Here is a 19,876-nt window from a genome sequence, read left to right as displayed (position 1 = left end):
ATTGCTAGCAACGTAATGGGGGCATGCGCTGGGACTTAGAAGCTGCCGAACGTCAGCCCTTCAAATGCGCATGCCTGGGGACATAGTAATATCCTCCTGCGCTCACACCACCTTCCTGCGCATGCGTGGGCAGTTTAGAATCTCCCACCTTACCACGGCGCCCCGCGCACGCGCAGAGACGGGGCAACTTTACAATTGAACCGCAGGGGCTGAGTGAGGATGCGCCGGGACTCTGAAAATTTCACAGATTGTGCATCCATTCTCGCACCGCACAGCGCATGCGTGAGGACTTGGAGGTGAAAACAAATGTCCTCCACTGCAAGCGCGTGTGCGCTGACTTAGTTAACAGTGTCAGTGTTTATATATCAGCCCCGCGCATGCTCCTAGACCCAAAGACAGATCGCATTCACATCGCGCATGCGCAGACAGGTAGAGAAGTTTGCTGTAGCTTTATTTCTATCAGTGTGATACATATTTAAATATTTAAAGTGACATGATGTTTATACCATGCCACCAGACATAGGTACTGTATGTAACAGGGGTAGAGAAGGAACAGCAGGACCTTAGTCCACTGTATTTTAAGGAGTGATTACAAGTATATAGTTCTTTCTATGTAGTCCCCCAATGTTATTTACTCCACAGTGTGTCATAATGTAATGTAGTGATAAAAATGAAAATAAAACAATTTTTAAAAAACATATAACTGTATATATGCGTGAAGTTATTGTCTATACCAAATTAGTTATACGCATATACACATGTACACAACGACCAAACACCGCTGATGGGTATTTAGAGCTCTGGTATTATAGTCAATAATATAATAAACTAGCTGAGAGCCCCGGCGTTGCCCGGGATGATTGTGGTGTGGGGGTGGCATTTGGGTGGGGAGTGGTCCACGCGGCCCATGGCAGTGTGCGGTGGTACTGCTGCTGTGGCTGTACTGATGGTGATTGTATCGGTGTGCTGATTTGGGAGGGTTTGTTGCTGATGTGGGGGTGCGGATGTGGGTGTGCCGATGGGGAGATGCGAAGGTGCCAATGTGTGGGTGCTGATGGTGTTGATGGGGGCTGGGAATGGTGGGGAGCCGAGAATGCCAGTGTGCTGGGGGGGGGGGGGGGCATGGGATACCGGTGTGCTGATGTGGTGGTGCTGGGGATAGTGTATGTGTGTGTATACGTGTGTGTGTGTATATATACACACGTGTGTGTATACATGTGTGTATACATGTTTGTGTGTGTGTGTGTGTATACATGTTTGTTTGTATACATTGTGTATGTGTACGTGTGTGTGTGTATACATGTGTGTGTGTATACATGTGTGTGTGTATACACGTGTGTGTGTATACACGTGTGTGTGTATACACGTGTGTGTGTGTATACACGTGTGTGTGTGTATACACGTGTGTGTGTATACGCGTGTGTGTATACACGTGTGTGTATACACGTGTGTGTGTGTGTATACACGTGTGTGTGTGTGTATATACACGTGTGTGTGTGTGTATACACGTGTGTGTGTATACACGTGTGTGTGTGTATACACGTGTGTGTGTGTGTATACACGTGTGTGTGTGTATACACGTGTGTGTGTATACACGTGTGTGTGTGTATACACGTGTGTGTGTGTACACGTGTGTGTACACGTGTGTGTGTGTGTGTGTGTACACGTGTATGTGTGTGTACACGTGTGTGTGTGTACACGTGTGTGTGTGTGTACACGTGTGTGTGTACACACGTGTGTGTGTGTGTACACGTGTGTGTGTGTGTGTGTACACGTGTGTGTGTGTGTGTGTGTGTACACGTGTGTGTGTGTGTGTACACGTGTGTGTGTGTGTACACGTGTGTGTGTGTACATGTGTGTGTGTGTGTGTACACGTGTGTGTGTGTACACGTGTGTGTGTGTGTACACGTGTGTGTGTGTGTGTGTACACGTGTGTGTGTGTGTACACGTGTGTGTGTGTGTGTGTGTGTACACGTGTGTGTGTGTGTACACGTGTGTGTGTGTGTGTGTGTGTACACGTGTGTGTGTACACGTGTGTGTGTACACGTGTGTGTGTACACGTGTGTGTGTGTACACGTGTGTGTGTGTGTGTGTACACGTGTGTGTGTACACGTGTGTGTGTACACGTGTGTGTGTGTACACGTGTGTGTGTGTGTGTACACGTGTGTGTGTGTGTACACGTGTGTGTGTGTACACGTGTGTGTGTGTGTACACGTGTGTGTGTGTGTACACGTGTGTGTGTGTGTGTGTACACGTGTGTGTGTACACGTGTGTACACGTGTGTGTGTGTGTGTACACGTGTGTGTGTGTGTGTGTGTACACGTGTGTGTGTGTGTGTACACGTGTGTGTGGGTGTACACGTGTGTGTGTGTGTGTACACGTGTGTGTGTGTGTACACGTGTGTGTGTGTGTACACGTGTGTGTGTGTGTGTGTACACGTGTGTGTGTGTGTACACCTGTGTGTGTGTGTGTGTACACGTGTGTGTGTACACGTGTGTGTGTACACGTGTGTGTGTGTGTGTACACGTGTGTGTGTGTGTGTGTGTACACGTGTGTGTGTACATGTGTGTGTGTACACGTGTGTGTGTGTGTGTACACGTGTGTGTGTGTGTACACGTGTGTGTGTACACGTGTGTGTGTGTACACGTGTGTGTGTGTGTGTACACGTGTGTGTGTACACGTGTGTGTGTGTGTACACGTGTGTGTGTGTACACGTGTTTGTGTGTGTGTGTACACGTGTGTGTGTGTACACGTGTGTGTGTGTACACGTGTGTGTGTGTGTGTGTACACGTGTGTGTGTGTGTGTGTACACGTGTGTGTGTGTGTGTGAGTACACGTGTGTGTGTGTACACGTGTGTGTGTGTGTACACATGTGTGTGTGTACACATGTGTGTGTGTGTGTACACGTGTGTGTGTGTACATGTGTGTGTGTACACGTGTGTGTGTGTGTGTGTGTGTGTGTGTGTACACGTGTGTGTGTGTACACGTGTGTGTGTACACGTGTGTGTGTGTACACGTGTGTGTACACGTGTGTGTGTGTGTGTGTACACGTGTGTGTGTGTGTACACGTGTGTGTGTGTACACGTGCGTGTGTACACGTGCGTGTGTGTCTACGTATACGTGTGTGTATGTGTCTGCGTGTGTCTGCGTGTCTACGTGTGTCTACGTGTCTACGTGTGCCTGCGTGTCTACGTGTGCCTGCGTGTCTACGTGTGCCTGCGTGTCTACGTGTGCCTGCGTGTCTACGTGTGCCTGCGTGTCTACGTGTGTCTACGTGTGCCTGCGTGTCTACGTGTGCCTGCGTGTCTACGTGTGCCTGCGTGTCTACGTGTGCCTGCGTGTCTACGTGTGCCTGCGTGTCTACGTGTACGTGTGTGTCTACACGTGTGTGTCTACATGTGTGTGTATACATGTGCCTACGTGTGTGTGTGTGTGTATACGTGTGTGTGTACGTGTGTATACGTGTGTGTACGTGTGTGTACGTGTGTAGGGCAGGGAGGGTGGGGGCGAAGGGCAGGGAGGGTGGGGGCGAAGGGCAGGGAGGGTGGGGGCGAAGGGCAGGGAGCGAAGGGCAGGGAGGGTGGGAGCGAAGGGCAGGGAGGGTGGGAGCGAAGGGCAGGGAGGGTGGGGGCGAAGGGCGGGAGCGAAGGGCAGGAGTGAAGGGCAGGGACGGGGGGGGTGAAGGGCAGGGCCGGGGGGGGGCGAAGGGCAGGGCCGGGGGCGAAGGGCAGGGCCGGGGGCAAAGGGCAGGGCCGGGGGGTGAAGGGCAGGGCCGGGGGGGGTGAAGGGCAGGGCCGGAGGGGGGGGGGTGAAGGGCAGGGCCGGAGGGGGGGGGGGGTGAAGGGCAGGGCCGGGGGGGGGGTGAAGGGCAGGGACGGGGGGGTTGAAGGGCAGGGCCGGGGGGGTGAAGGGCAGGGCCGGGGGGGGGGTGAAGGGCAGGGCCGGGGGGGGGGGTGAAGGGCAGGGCCGGAGGGGGGGGGGTGAAGGGCAGGGCTGGGGGGGGGGGTGAAGGGCAGGGACGGGGGGGGGTGAAGGGCAGGGCCGGGGGGGGGTGAAGGGCAGGGCTGGGGGGGGGGGTGAAGGGCAGGGCCGGGGGGGGGGTGAAGGGCAGGGCCGGGGGGGGGTGAAGGGCAGGGCCGGGGGGGGGGGTGAAGGGCAGGGCCGGGGGAGGGGGGGGTGAAGGGCAGGGCCGGGGGGGGGTGAAGGGCAGGGCCGGGGGGGGGTGAAGGGCAGGGCCGGGGGGGGGGTGAAGGGCAGGGCCGGGGGGGGGTGGGTGAAGGGCAGGGCCGGGGGGGGGTGAAGGGCAGGGCCGGGGGGGGGGGTGAAGGGCAGGGCCGGGGGGGGGGGGTGAAGGGCAGGGCCGGGGGGGGGGGTGAAGGGCAGGGCCGGGGGGGGGGGTGAAGGGCAGGGCCGGAGGGGGGGTGAAGGGCAGGGACGGGGGGGGGGTGAAGGGCAGGGTCGGGGGGGGTGAAGGGCAGGGCCGGGGGGGGGTGAAGGGCAGGGCCGGGGGGGGGGTGAAGGGAAGGGCCGGGGGGGGGTGAAGGGCAGGGCCGGGGGGGGGGGGGTGAAGGGCAGGGCCGGGGGGGGGGTGAAGGGCAGGGCCGGGGGGGGGGTGAAGGGCAGGGCCGGGGGGGGTGAAGGGCAGGGCCGGGGGTAAAGGGCAGGGCCGGGGGGGGGGCAGGTCCGGGGGGTGGGGTGAAGGGCAAGGGGGGGTGAAGGACAGGGCCGGGGGGGGGGGGAGGGTGAAGGGCAGGGCCGGGGGGGGGGTGAAGGGCAGGGCCGGGGGGGGGTGAAGGGCAGGGCCGGGGGGGGGGGTGAAGGGCAGGGCCGGGGGGGGCAGGGCCGGGGGGGGGGTGAAGGACAGGGCCGGGGGGGGGTGAAGGGCAGGGCCGGGGCTGGGTGAAGGGCCGGGGGGGGGGGTGAAGGGCAGGGGGGGGGTGAAGGGCAGGTGGGGGGGTGAAGGGCAGGGCCGGGTGAAGGGCCAGGGTGGGTGAAGGGCCAGGGGGGGGGGTGAAGGGCCAGGGCGGGGGGGGGTGAAGGGCCAGGGCGGGGGGGGGGGGTGAAGGGCCAGGGCGGGGGGGGGGGAGGTGAAGGGCCAGGGCTTGAAGGGCCAGGGCGGGGGGGGGGGGAGGTGAAGCGCCAGGCCGGGTGGGGTGAAGCGCCGGGTGGGGTGAAGGGCCGGGCCGGGGGTGAAAGATCTCTTCCCGTGCAGTTACTTACCTCGCACCGGGCCGCGCTCCTCCTCGGGTTCCTCGGCGGTTCCCCCCGGCGATGCGGAGCTGAGAGGCTCAGGTGAGGGGGTGTGTGGGCCGCGGCCCGTGCAGCTCCCGACAGAGACAGCTAGGCCTGAGAGCCGGAGCAGCGCGCGCGGGGATGGGGAGCTGGGGGCGCGGCCTCTAGGCCTGAAGGTGAGAGCGGCGACAGCGTGCTCTGGGGGGGGGGAGCACCGGGAGAGCGGGTAAGCACCGGGAGAGAGGGTGCTCTGGGGGGGGGGGGAGAGAGGGTGCTCTGGGGGGGGAGGGGGGGAGCACCGGGGGAGCGGGTGAGCACCGGGAGAGAGGGTGCTCTGGGGGGGGGGGAGGGGGGGGAGCACCGGGGGAGAGGGTGCTCCGGGAGAGCGGGTGATGTTGAGGTCCCGCGGAGTGGTGATAGGGGGTAGTTCCGTTGTTGCGGGCCAGCGGCCAGGAAAGGGGGGGGGGCGGACAGAGGGTGAGGAGGGGGGTGAGGGGCTCCGGAGCAGCATCGTGCGGTGGATGTTCGGGTGAGTGGGGGGGGGGGGGGTGAGGGGCTCCGGAGCAGCATCGTGCGGTGGATGGTGGGGGGGGGGTGAGGGGCTCCGGAGGAGCATCGTGCGGTGGATGTATGGGTGAGGGGGGTGGGGTAGTTTTGGGTGTGCTCCGGGGATGTTCGGGTGAGGGGGGGGGGGTGTGATGGAGCATCGTGCGTTGTATGTTCAGCAGCGTGCGTTTGCTGTTGGTGTGAGGGGGGGGGGGGGGGTGATGGAGCATCGTGCGTTGTATGTTTGGGTGAGGGGGGTTGGTGATGGGCTGCAGTAGCGGGAGAGCTGTGGCGTGCGTTTGTAGTGTGCATGAGGTTGGGGGGGGTGATGGTGGAGGGGGGTGCATGAGGTTGAGGGGGGTGGTGGTGGAGGTGGGTGCATGAGGTTGGGGGGGTGGTGGTGGAGGGGGGTGTTTGTAAGAGGCAGTGCGGTGAGTGTTAGGTGCTTAGAAGCATTCCCAAAGGTCACTGAGGGGTGGGACAATGTGGCAGTGGTGTTGGCCAAAGGCCAATGAGAGTCAGTGAGGGGTGGGACAGTGGGGTGAGGGGTGGGACAGTGTGGCAGTGGTGTTGGCCAAAGGCCAATGAGAGTCAGTGAGGGGTGGGACAGTGGGGTGGGACAGTGTGGCAGTGGTGTTGGCCGAAGGCCAATGAGAGTCAGTGAGGGGTGGGACAGTGTGGTGAGGGGTGGGACAGTGTGGTGAGGGGTGGGACAGTGTTGAGGTGGAGTGACAGGCCAAAGGTGCAATGCGATTGGCCCTAGGGACACAGGGCATGCAGACAAACATACAGACATTTCAGAAATATATAGTAGATATACACACCACACATACATATATACACACCACACATTATATATATATATATATATATATATATATATATATATATATATATATATATATATATATATATATACACACATATATATATATATATATATATATATATATACACACCACACATACACACACATATATACATATATACACACACACACACACCACACATATATACACACACACCACACATATATACACACACACACACACCCTGCAGCCCGTTTTTCACACACACACACACACACACAACACACACACACCCTGCAGCCCGTTTTTCACACACACCCTGCAGCCCGTTTTTCACACACACACACAACACACACACACCCTGCAGCCCGTTTTTCTCTCTCTCACACACACACACACACACACACACACACACACACACACACACACACACACACACACACACACACACACACACACACACACACACACACACACACACACACACACACACACACACACACACACACCTTGGTGCTGTCTGGTGGCTCTGCAGTTGCAATGCCGGGCAGGCTGCAGCCCCATTGGATGGGAGCGGTCACGTGACCGCTCCTCTGCTTCCCCTCAGAGGTTTTTTTTTTTTTTTAAATGAGCTAGCAGCCCTTGTTTCCCGCTGCTGGCGGCCCTGATCGCGGCGCCCCTCTAGCCAAGCCGCGGCGCACCAGGGCGCCGCGGCGCACAGTTTGGGAAACACTGCTGTACCTGATTCGGCAGTCTGTGGTAGCAGACGTGAAGGTTTTGATAGCTGTGAAGCGTGGCCCCAGAGCAGGTTGAGGATTAGGTGTTGCAAAAGCAAAGCGTGAGGGGTGGGACAGTGTGGAAGTATTAGGGCATTGGTGTTGGACGCAGGCCAATGAGAGGTGTGCGGGGGCGGGCATTGGACGTAGGCCAATGAGTCAGTGAGGGGTGGGACGCAGGCCAATGAGAGGTGTGCGGGGGCGGGCATTGGACGCAGGCCAATGAGAGTCAGTGAGGGGTGGGACGCAGGCCAATGAGAGGTGTGCGGGGGCGGGCATTGGACGCAGGCCAATGAGAGTCAGTGAGGGGTGGGACAGTGTGGCATTGGTGTTGGACGTAGGCCAATGAGAGGTGTGCAGGGGCGGGCATGGCCTGAGCAGGAGTGACAGGCCCAAGGTCCAATGCGATTGACCCTTGGGACGCAGACATACAGTGATTTCACAAATATATAGTAGATGATAATAATAATCCTATATTTATATCAATACCAAAAGCTAGGAACCAACACCATGGGCAAGGAAAATAGCCTGGCTGTTCGTGAAATTTTCGCATATGTGAATTGTTTATTCACATCTAACCTACACAAAATGAAGGATAAATATGAATATGAAGGTCCAACCGGGGAGCGCTCTCGGGTCAAATAAAGGGTGTGAAAGTAAACCCCTCATTGAGTCCATTAGGGCTCCTAGTTTTAAGTTTGTAGATCCATTCTGCTTCGATACGAAGTAGAGATTGGTCAATATTACCCCCTCTCATGGGACATTTCAACTGATAAATGCCCATGAACTTAATTACACTAATATCGCCGTTGTGATATTGTGTGACGTGTCTGGCAACTGAAGTCTCGGCAGAGTGCTTGATGTTTGTCCGAAGGCAGCAGTATTTACTTGGACAAGGTCCTAAGGGATTTCGTTATTAGTCTCTCATCGTATGTTCAAGATACGAAAGACACACTGAAGAGACTTGATGGGATCCATGTTACACCACAGACCATTCTTGTAAGTTTAGACGTTGAGTCATTATATACCTCCATAGTTCACAAGAATGGTCTCACTGCTGTTAAATACTTTCTATCGACGAGGGACTGTAGGTTTAACAGACATAACTCATTTGTGTTGGATCTACTTAATTATGTTCTAACACATAATTATTTTGTCTTTGATGGGCTATATTACCACCAGACCCAGGGTACCGCTATGGGCACAGCTTTTGCCCCTACGTATGCCAACTTGTACCTGGGCTGGTGGGAGCATAGCCACGTTTTCAATGAGGCTCTCTCTATGTACACTGACCACGTTTCTATGTGGATCAGGTACATAGATGACATTTTGCTCCTATGGGAAGGCCCTATCCAACTTCTTCATGAATTTGTTGAGAAACTAAACACCAATACTCTCAACTTGAGGCTCACGACTGTGCTGAGTACCACGTCAATAACATTCCTAGACCTTAACATCTATGTGGACTCTGACCGTAATATTCAAACCAAGGTCTATAGAAAAAGTACAGCGACTAACAGTCTGCTGCTCGCTCAAAGCCAGCACCCCAGTAGCCTCATTACAGGCATCCCTATAGGGCAATATCTCCGACTTCGGCGGAACTGCTCTACCATTGAAGAATTCACAATTCAATCTAAAGAACTTAGATCCAGGTTTCTCAATCGTGGCTATAACATCAAGACACTGAACAAGAACCATCGGGCACTACATAGCGATAGGTGTTCACTTTTGTCCAATAACAAGGTTAAATCTAAGGACAAAATTATCAGAGTCATTGGCACCTACAATAAAAGATGGTGGGCCATCAAAAAGATTTTCGCTAGACACTGGCATCTCCTTCAAGCAGATGATGACTTGGTGAAGGTTATAGGCCCTAAACCCACTATTACCAGCAGACGGTCTAAGAACCTACGAGACTCACTAGTAAATAGTCATTTTCAGCGTCCAAGGACCACAACTTGGCTGAGCCCTGTGAAGGGCATGTATCGCTGTCAAGGGTGTAAAGCATGCAGACATATTGACGTTGGCAAAGTGTTCACCAATCATGACAATACATCTCAATTCTGTGTGGACAGCTTTATCAACTGTCGGACTCCCAACGTTATCTATCTCATCACATGTAACTGTGGTAAGAGATACGTTGGAAAAATGACAAGACAACTCCGCAGACGTGTTCTTGAACACATTAATTCCATCAAGCACTCTGCCGAGACTTCAGTTGCCAGACACGTCACACAATATCACAACGGCGATATTAGTGTAATTAAGTTCATGGGCATTTATCAGTTGAAATGTCCCATGAGAGGGGGTAATATTGACCAATCTCTACTTCGTATCGAAGCAGAATGGATCTACAAACTTAAAACTAGGAGCCCTAATGGACTCAATGAGGGGTTTACTTTCACACCCTTTATTTGACCCGAGAGCGCTCCCCGGTTGGACCTTCATATTCATATTTATCCTTCATTTTGTGTAGGTTAGATGTGAATAAACAATTCACATATGCGAAAATTTCACGAACAGCCAGGCTATTTTCCTTGCCCATGGTGTTGGTTCCTAGCTTTTGGTATTGATATAAATATAGGATTATTATTATCATTTATTATATTATTGACTATAATACCAGAGCTCTAAATACCCATCAGCGGTGTTTGGTCGTTGTGTACATGTGTATATGCGTATAACTAATTTGGTATAGACAATAACTTCACGCATATATACAGTTATATGTTTTTTAAAAATTGTTTTATTTTCATTTTTATCACTACATTACATTACTGCTGCGGCCGAGTTTATTCGAGCATTTGCCCGTTCTCGGCCGCAGCAGTAACCTGGCGCGCGCCGGAGGGTGCCGGGCGCGCGCCGAAGCAGCAGAGGAGCGCCCTCCGATCGGGGCGCTCTCTCTCCCGCTGCCAGGTCCGCCGGGTCCCCCGGCACCCCCTGCCGCCGTCCCCCACATCGCGGGACACCAGGGCTCCCTCGGGGAGCCCTGGACGCGCGTGCAGGGGACGCAGGCACCCGATGACGCGTGACCGCGCATCGGTGATGCGCGGCACGCTGAGGGAGTGCGGCTAGCACGCTGGGGCATCCCCCGGCTTGCGGTGCTAGCCGTGCTCGGATAAAACGTGTCGGTAGTGTATGACACACTGTGGAGTAAATAACATTGGGGGACTACATAGAAAGAACTTCCTCTATCCACTACAAACTCCTCCATCCTTGCCCACACCCAACATCACCATACACCCTGGACTACTCAAAAGCCTTGCACTATCTACTGAATGTTGGTGGAGAACTCTAAAAACCAGCACACCAACCACTGCTCACTCTAATGGAAAACACCACAAATTTACAACTTGCAAACAACTACCCAAATTTCTTCTCATACTATTACTCTCTCTAGCAGGTGATATTGAAACTAACCCAGGTCCTCCCATTTCAGCTCTGTCCCATGCCCCTGAGAATTCCACCTTTAAATTCCAAAAAGGGCTATCTGTTGCCCATATAAACATCCGGAGCCTGCTGCCCAAACTAGACGAACTAAGGGCATGGTGCCTTATGCATAAACCCAAAGCCATCGTTCTTACAGAAACATGGCTATCCTCTAAAACCCCTGATGCAAATATCGCCATTCAGGGATACTCCATTTTTAGGAGAGATAGGTCAAAGAGAGGAGGAGGGGTGTTATTTTATATTGCAGACACCTTACAATTTACACTGCTACATTGCCCACCAAGTCCACCCTCTTTTGAAACTCTAGTTGGCAAAATCTGCCTCCCCTTTTCTAAGCCCATCTTGCTTGCTGGCATCTACCGCCCCCCTAAAGCCCCTCTACAATCCTTGACTGATATCACCCAATTTCTTGCCTCCATTTCCTCTCTGAATGAGAAGAGTGAGCTGCTAGTTCTTGGGGATTTCAACTTCAATTGGCTTGACCCTAAAAACCACAAAATCCAGATACAACTCAAGTCACTTAACCTATCGCAACTCATTTCCCAACCCACACGAATAAACCTGAAGTCGCATAACCATTCCTTGCTAGACTGGATTCTCTCCTCAAACCCCAGCAGAATCCAATCCTCTGGCATCCTTCCTGATATTTTCAGTGACCATGCAATAGTGTACTGTGTAAGGAAAATTAAACCGCCCCATTCAAGCCCCAAAGTTCTCCTCACTAGAACATTTAAAAACTTTAACCCACAACAGTTTCTGGATGACCTTACCAACTGCCCATGGCACAGAATCGATTTAATTCCCGACCCTGATTCTGCGCTCAACTATTTCCAATCCGAGTTCTTAAAACTCTGCGATACCCATGCTCCACTACGCAAAATAAGGGTACGGGGGGCCCACCTTCCATGGGTTACACCTGACCTTATAGCACTCTACCAGTTCAGGGATGCCTTGTGGAAAAGCTACAAAGTAACTGGCACTACCAAGGATCTCAATCACTACAGATGCCTGCGGAACGTGTGCACAAGGCAAACAAGGCATGCAAAAGCACAATATTACTCTGACAATCTCCTCCAGAATACATCAAACCCAGCTAATTTCTGGAAGGTTATCAACAATATATTCCAGCCTCCTAACCATCAACAACCAAGTAATATCACTAAGGGGGATATTACTCTGACAAACCCCACTGACATTGCAAATGCATTCAATGATTACTTTGTGGGGTGTGCCACTAACTTATTAGCGAAACGCAGCACAAACCCCAAACCTGAATCTCATCCTGGGAGTACCCCTATAGTCCCACCCCCTCCCAACACTGCCCACAATTTTCAATTTAGCCCAGTATCTGAAGAGGAGATTACACAAGCGCTCCTCAAACTAAAACTAAGCAGCCAATGTGGACCCGACTTACTACAATCTAGGTTCCTACGACTTGGTGCCCCAGCCATTGCCAAACCAATTGCGTCCATAGTCAACTCTATCCTGTCTGCAGGCCATATCCCTAAGACCTGGAAAACTGCCAGAGTTGTCCCAATCTTCAAAAGTGGGGACAAAAACACTGTCTCAAACTACAGGCCAATCTCACTTCTCCCAATTCTATCCAAAGTTATGGAAAAATGTGTCCACTCCCAATTAAGCGAGTTCTACACCAAGACAAATTTCCCTAGCCAATTCCAGTCTGGGTTTCGTCCCAAACACTCCACCGTAACTACCCTGCTAAAAGTTTGCAATGAAATCCAGTGTGGAATGGAACGGGGACAACTCACTGGTGCAGTATTCCTAGATTTTGCAAAGGCTTTTGACACAGTTGATCATGCTATCCTGCTTAACAAACTCCAGAGCTCTGGAATAGGGAAACATGCTTTAAACTGGTTTCAGTCCTACCTATCAGGAAGATCCCAACATGTGTCCATCTCAGGCTCTAACTCCAACCCCCTGGATATCACCTGTGGTGTCCCGCAAGGCTCTGTTCTGGGGCCCCTACTCTTCTCAGTGTTCATTAATGATCTTCCCACAGCTTGTAAGGAAGCCTCAATACACATGTATGCAGATGACACAATCCTGTATGCACACAGCCATAGCCTCTCTGACCTTCAACACATACTTCAGTCTGACTTTTTGAGACTCGAAAACTGGATTTCCCAAAACAAACTGTTTTTAAACACTGACAAGACTGTAACAATGGTATTTGGGACCAAGACTACATTTGTAAAGCTTCCAGTGACTGAGCTCCTGATTAAAACCAACGCTAAAACCACCCTAACACCTGTCACTAGTTTTAAATACCTGGGCTTATGGTTTGACTCCCACTTAACATTCGGGATGCACATTGATACCCTGACAACCAAGACCTATGCCAAACTAGGGGTACTTTACAGGAACAAATCCTCCCTAAGTCTCCTGGTCAGAAAGCGTATTGCACAGCAGATGCTAATGCCAATTATTGACTATGGAGACATAGTATATGGCTCGGCTCCTCAAACCCACCTTAGCAAACTTGACACCCTCTACAATTCAATTTGTCGTTTTGTTCTCCAATGCAACTACAACACACATCACTGCGAAATGCTCAAAGAACTAGATTGGTCATCACTAGAGTCTAGGCGCAAAGTTCACCTTTCCTGTCTCACCCTCAAATACTTTCTGGGCAAGCTACCCAGCTACCTGAACAAGCTCCTCACCCCTACCACATGCAGTACCTATCACCTGAGATCAGACTCCAAAAGACTGTTCATGGTCCCAAGACTCAACAAAGTATCCGGACGTTCCTCCTTCTCCTTCCGTGCACCCCAAAACTGGAACAACCTACCAGAGACTCTCATATCCACCACCAGCTTAAGTTCTTTCAAATCTAAGGCTGTCTCACACTTTAATCTGGTCTGTAACTGTTTCATACGCTCATAATATATATTTTCTTTAACTGTGCATGCAATGTCTTGTATATAAATGTATACCTTGTTCATTTATGTAACTGTATTTGTAACCATGTATTATTTGTTTTACTCTGTGCCCAGGACATACTTGAAAACGAGAGGTAACTCTCAATGTATTACTTCCTGGTAAAATATTTTATAAATAAATAAAATAAAAACTATATACTTGTAATTACTCCTTAAAATACAGTGGACTAAGGTCCTGCTGTTCCTTCTCTACCCCTGTTACATACAGTACCTATGTCTGGTGGCATGGTATAAACATCATGTCACTTTAAATATTTAAATATGTATCACACTGATAGAAATAAAGCTACAGCAAACTTCTCTACCTGTCTGCGCATGCGTGATGTGAATGCGATCTGTCTTTGGGTCTGGGAGCATGCGTGGGGATGATATATAAACACTGACACTGTTAACTAAGTCAGCGCACACGCGCTTGCAGTGGAGGACATTTGTTTTCACCTCCAAGTCCTCACGCATGCGCTGTGCGGTGCGAGAATGGATGCACAATCTGTGAAATTTTCAGAGTCCCGGCGCATGCTCACTCAGCCCCTGCGGTTCAATTGTAAAGTTGCCCCGTCTCTGCGCGTGCGCGGGGCGCCGTGGTAAGGTGAGAGATTCTAAACTGCCCACGCATGCGCAGGAAGGTGGTGTGAGCGCAGGAGGATATTACTATGTCCCCAGGCATGCGCATTTGAAGGGCTGACGTTCGGCAGCTTCTAAGTCCCACGCATGCCCTCATTACGTTGCAAGCAATATGGCAAATATTTTCTAAGTGCCGACGCATGCGCATTATGACTAGGTGGGATCTGCTGTGTTCACCAACTCCCTGCACATGCGCAGTACAGCTCTACACGCCGATTATATAGGTGAGTCTTAAGAGCCCAAAAAACAATCGTACAAACATAATAACATGACACTTTATCATCTAAATGTGTAATTATTTGTTTTTATTGCTTATTATGGCCATATGTGTGTTTAGGAGGTGTACTGAGGTATATGATGCATTGCGCAGGTGCAACAGCTGTTAACCACTAATAACTAATCTAGGTACTGCTGGGGTATAAAAGGTCTCAGTCCACTCTCCCCCAGTAATAATAATTTGTCCCTGAAGAAGCTCCTTTGCTGGAGGGAAACGCGTGTTGGACGCGCAGTTGTGTCAGTCTCCTACTTGGAGCTGTTTTAATGTAGTGCCTTTAAGTCTCCTGGCTTTATTTATGCAGACGGCATTAGCTGGATAAATATAACAACAGGCAGTGAGTCTGCCTCCCTGCTACATACAATACATGATATATGCACAATCTGAGCCTCTCTGCTGGGTAACCCTATGCCAATGGTACTGTGAGTCCCAGCTCAACTATACTGAGGGTTATTGTCGATTGATTGCGCCTGTGTCAGCGTCACCTCTCAAGCATATGCGTTTAATACAATCATAGGTGTTTGCTGCTATATATATCATTGCAGGATTGCTGTGTCTTTGACCAGTTAAAGGCTCACTGAGTAGGATACGGTTACCTACAGTCTGCATATAAACTCCAGAGGGGTTAATACCCCGACTTTCAGCATCCACTGTCCTGTCAAACCCAAGAAATATTGTATTTGGGTTTGCACAATCATACATTTATTGACAGGGTTGCACGTTATTGTACATTTAATTCATTTTTTAAACACATAGTACACTTCGTGTGGTAATATATGTTTTAAGTAAATTTATTAAAAGTTAGATTTTACATTATGTAGGTGTGCAGTTAGTGAATTCTTTAGGGGACTCATTCATTTTGTGTTCCCCTTCCCCCTCTTTTTGCCTGATTCACTTATCAGTTCACAGTTTGCACCCACATTTACAATTACCATTATTATAATATACTTTTTCACTTTACTCAATTAGTGTGGCCCTGTGATCACTCCCCAATCCTCCCTTTGTTTTCTAAGATGCCTCTGATATCTTTAAACAAGATGGCTGGCTAAATGCTGTAAATTCAATAAATACACAATCCCAGCAGCTCTAACCCCAAAACCCACCACATCATATATATATACCTAACCTCTTCCCCCTCCCCTCTTCCCCCTCATGCCCCATGTGTCCCCAAGAAGTAACCCACCCAATGTGAGACAGCGCTGCCCCACTAGAACTGAAGGTGTTAGTTGGTGCACTTGTGAGGTACTTGACGGGTGATCCCACACCTGGTAGCGCCAACTGATGATAAGGGATCCGCTGATCCAGCGACGTTGTCCACAATGGCGTCCACCTCCATGTGGGGTGATATCTGGCTGGAGTTTCCCACACTGAAGAAAGTCTCTATGTCTTGCAGTGGATGTCTGGTCCCAGACCACAGGCCGCAACTGCTGCGCGGCATTCTGCTGTGTGGCATTCTGCTGTGTCTCTGACACTAGTGAGGCTAAGTGGGGGCAGTGCCCCTGTCTAAGGCCCTGTCCCTGTAGCAGCCACAAACTATACAGGAGAGTTAATCCTAGCTGGGGTATCTGGCTTAGTGCAGGAGCCACTGACAACCCACACACACCTTACCCTTCTGCTGTTCCAGCTCCTACTGACATGCTCCAAGCGCGCGCAATATATCAATCTACTGAGCAGCCCTATTGGCTGTGATGCCTCACATGCCCGGCAGCTTTGATGCCTCACATGCCCGACAGCTCTGGTGCATCATGGGGCATGTATTTCCCTTGCGGACCTGTTCTAATGTCCACCGCTGCTCCTGTGTCTCTGCGCCTCCTACGCCGGTGCCAGTCCCAAGATGGCGGCCCCCGCTAGTCGGGTGTGCCGCGGAGCCTCTGGAGCCCTGGAGCGCTTCCTGCTTATTGCCCCCACCTCTCTGCCTAGCCGCTGAGCCTGCTGCTGACTACGACGGCAGCCGCGCCAACCGCCACGCTCCAGGAGGTGAGACGAACGGGGGACCAGGGCTACACTTAGAACTACAGGCCAGTAAGTCTGACGTTGGTAGTGGGGAAATTAATGGAAACACTGCTGAAAGACAGAATTGTTGATGATCTAAAGTCCAACAACCTACAAGATCCCAGGCAGCATGGGTTTACTGGGCGGGGAGATCATGTCAAACATATGTAACCGATTTTTTTGACTGGGTGACTAAGGCTACAGCCCCAGTGCTCCCTGCTGAATGCGCGTCTGGCAATGAGATGCGCGTGGGGGTGCGGCCATGATGGGGCATATATGCCCTTCCATTGGCTGCCCGCCGAGCACGTGACCGCGGCGTGGCACGGGAAGACAAACTTCTTGTCTTCCCTGCCTGCGTACGCGTCACATCGCTTTGCGTGCCCACACACGCCCACCGGGGCCTGCCCCATAGAGAGCTGTGCTGTGGTGTCTAGCTCGCACGCTGCAACACGTGCTGCAGTGGCCACTCTGGACTTGGCCTAAGGTAACAGATCAGGGTGGAGCAGTAGATGTAGCTTACCTACAGTAGCTTTTAGCAGGACTGTTGACACTGTCCCACATAGAAGACTGATAAACAAGTTGCAATGCTTGGAATTGGACTCTAAGGTGGTAGAATGGATAAGACATGGGTTGCAGGAGAGAGAGTTGTGGTCATGTGATCCCCCGGCATTAAGTGCCTTGGGGAAGAGCACGCGGCCTCTGCAACTGCCCGCGCCCTCCCCCCCCCCCCAGTTTGCGCAGCACCCATGATCTTGAGCATAAGACTTATTAGGAAAGGTAACAAGACAAGACCTTAACTTGTGCAGCTTAAAGGATAGGATGGATAAGGGGGATATGATAGAAACTTTCACATATATAAAGGGATTCAACAAAGTACTGGAAGGGACGCATATTCTAAAGAAAGAGGAGAGCCAGAGCAAGAGGCCATTCTCTGAAGCGTGAGGGTGGCAGGCTCAGGGCAAATGTGAGGAAGTATTTCCTTATGGATAGGGTGGTACATTCGTGGAATAGCTTCCCAGCAGACGTGGCAGGGCTGATTAGGGAATTCAAACATGCATGAGATATGCATACGGCTATTCTAAATACGCAGGTCAAGGATCAACCGGGGTGAGTTTTTATAGCAGATAGGAGAATGGGCAGACACGGTGGGCCACGTGGCTTTTATCTGCCGTCACAGGCTATGTTTCTAAATATTTAAAGAGCCCATTTTAGTCTCACACTGGTTCCCAGGCCTCTTCCTCTCTACACGATCACAATGTCAAACATGAACCATACTACAGTTTGCAAATGGGAAATCGATGTTGAGCTTGATGCCAAGAAAGTCAATTTTACCTTGCATGCCTTTTTGCCAACTTTGCTGCACCTGTTTCAGTGAGCGATTTGGGGGACAGTTATAGGGGCAGTTAGGAGTTGTTCAACCAGCTGCTGTTATTGTTTTACGTGACCGGGCCCGAGGAGTCATTAACCAAAAAATCTGCAGAAATGTAGAAAAAGGGCACTTTGCGAAGATTAACTGGGAACATTTTTGTCCACTCATGGACCTTCATCAGGACTAGTTATCATTGTGATACGTATCCACCAATGTGTTCAAACTATAGGTATTAATAATCTGTTTGTGCATATGTACATGAACATAGAGCGGGTCACGTTTTAACTTATCTCTATGTTCACTGTTTGTTTGTAGCTATCTACAAGATACAGAGTCAGCAACAAAGCCGAAGCTGTTGAGCTGATCAAATAATTGTCCTTAAATAGGTTGCTGGCACTGAACTTCTTTAAAGGGGTAGTAGGGGCAGTCCCTCCTCTCCTCCGTACCAAAGTGAACTAATGATACTGGTATGTTTAATAGGTTAAATGTAAGTTTTTGATTGTGCACAACATTAGGAGACCACACAGATCCATTCTGCCTGTTTTCAGACGAGACACCTGCGTGTTCTACAGTGTGTAGCCCACTATGTTATGTCTATCCAGTAAATGCAAAGGGGTAAAGACATTCCTAAATATTCTGTTCTTCACATTTGTATTTCATTGGAATTAAAATAAATCCAACGGCTATGGCTGTTTCATCTAATGGGACAGAAACAAGCTTTAACTTGGGGGTATTCTACATCGTAATAACACATTCATTAAAATGTGTGCATGTGTTTTGGCAGATTCATAGGTAATGCCTAATATTTGGTTATGAACGTACTTCTTATGTCAGAATAAGATTGTTTAATGCAGAGTATCCCTGAGAGGACTTCCGACCGTTACGGAATCCTAAAGTTAGACAACCTATTACAGCATGTGCTCTGCCTTTATATGTATGTTGAGCTTCCATTTGAACGACTGTACAAAGCAATGGAACATTCCTGTATGACAGAGCACAGGTTAAGTTTAAGGCCGGTTATATGTATACAATGATCACAGTTTGACCTGTGCTCCATATTAGCATTTATATTTGGCTTTGAGGTCCGACTCCCACTCCTAAGTGAGTTGCTGATTAAGCAGACTGTGCATTTTAGCTTCTTCATTTAGGGAGTTTGACTCCATATAAAAAGATGTTGGGGTCATTGAGTTCACCAGACCCAGTTAAGGATTTACAAATATAGTATAACAGCTGTCCTATTGGAGCTTGCATTGAACCTGTAGAGTGGCTTATCTTTTGGCCATAATTTGTAACCAAAGACCTCTGCTTTACTAGGTTTCTAGCAACAGGAAAGGAGTCTTGTTTAAATGACAAGTTTTGATATATAGTAACGTATTAAGAGTCTGGTTGTCTGGTTGTGCAGTGCTATTGTTTCATTTTTTGAGCTGTGCTCCATGTCTGACCATCCCATATCTAAGACATCAATCAAAGGGGGGCTTCCGCATTGCAGTAACATATTCCTTACTTATTTGCGGTAATTTCATTTACTTACTGTATGTAGGGTTACCATATTTGTACCGGGACAAGTGTCACGCATGCGCATGGGCGGCCAGTGGGATAGAAACCCGGGACAGCTCCCCAAAAAGTCGGGACCGAGACCTAAAAACCGGTACTGTCCCAGTTAAACTGGTCTGGTCCCCCTACCTGTAGTTTACACACTAAGCAACTACTATCCTTAACTCATTTTGTAGCTCTAGCCACTTCCCTAAAATCGAGCTTAAAGTCACAAAAACATGAAATTAAATTTAAAAACAAATTGTTTTAAAAGAACATTTTTTTAAAAAAAAGGGAATATCCCCACTGCA

Source organism: Ascaphus truei, chromosome 3, assembly GCF_040206685.1.
Source record: "Ascaphus truei isolate aAscTru1 chromosome 3, aAscTru1.hap1, whole genome shotgun sequence".
Lineage (NCBI taxonomy): Eukaryota > Metazoa > Chordata > Amphibia > Anura > Ascaphidae > Ascaphus > Ascaphus truei.
The sequence above is the reverse complement of the archived record's forward strand: the minus strand, read 5'-3'. Positions refer to the sequence as shown.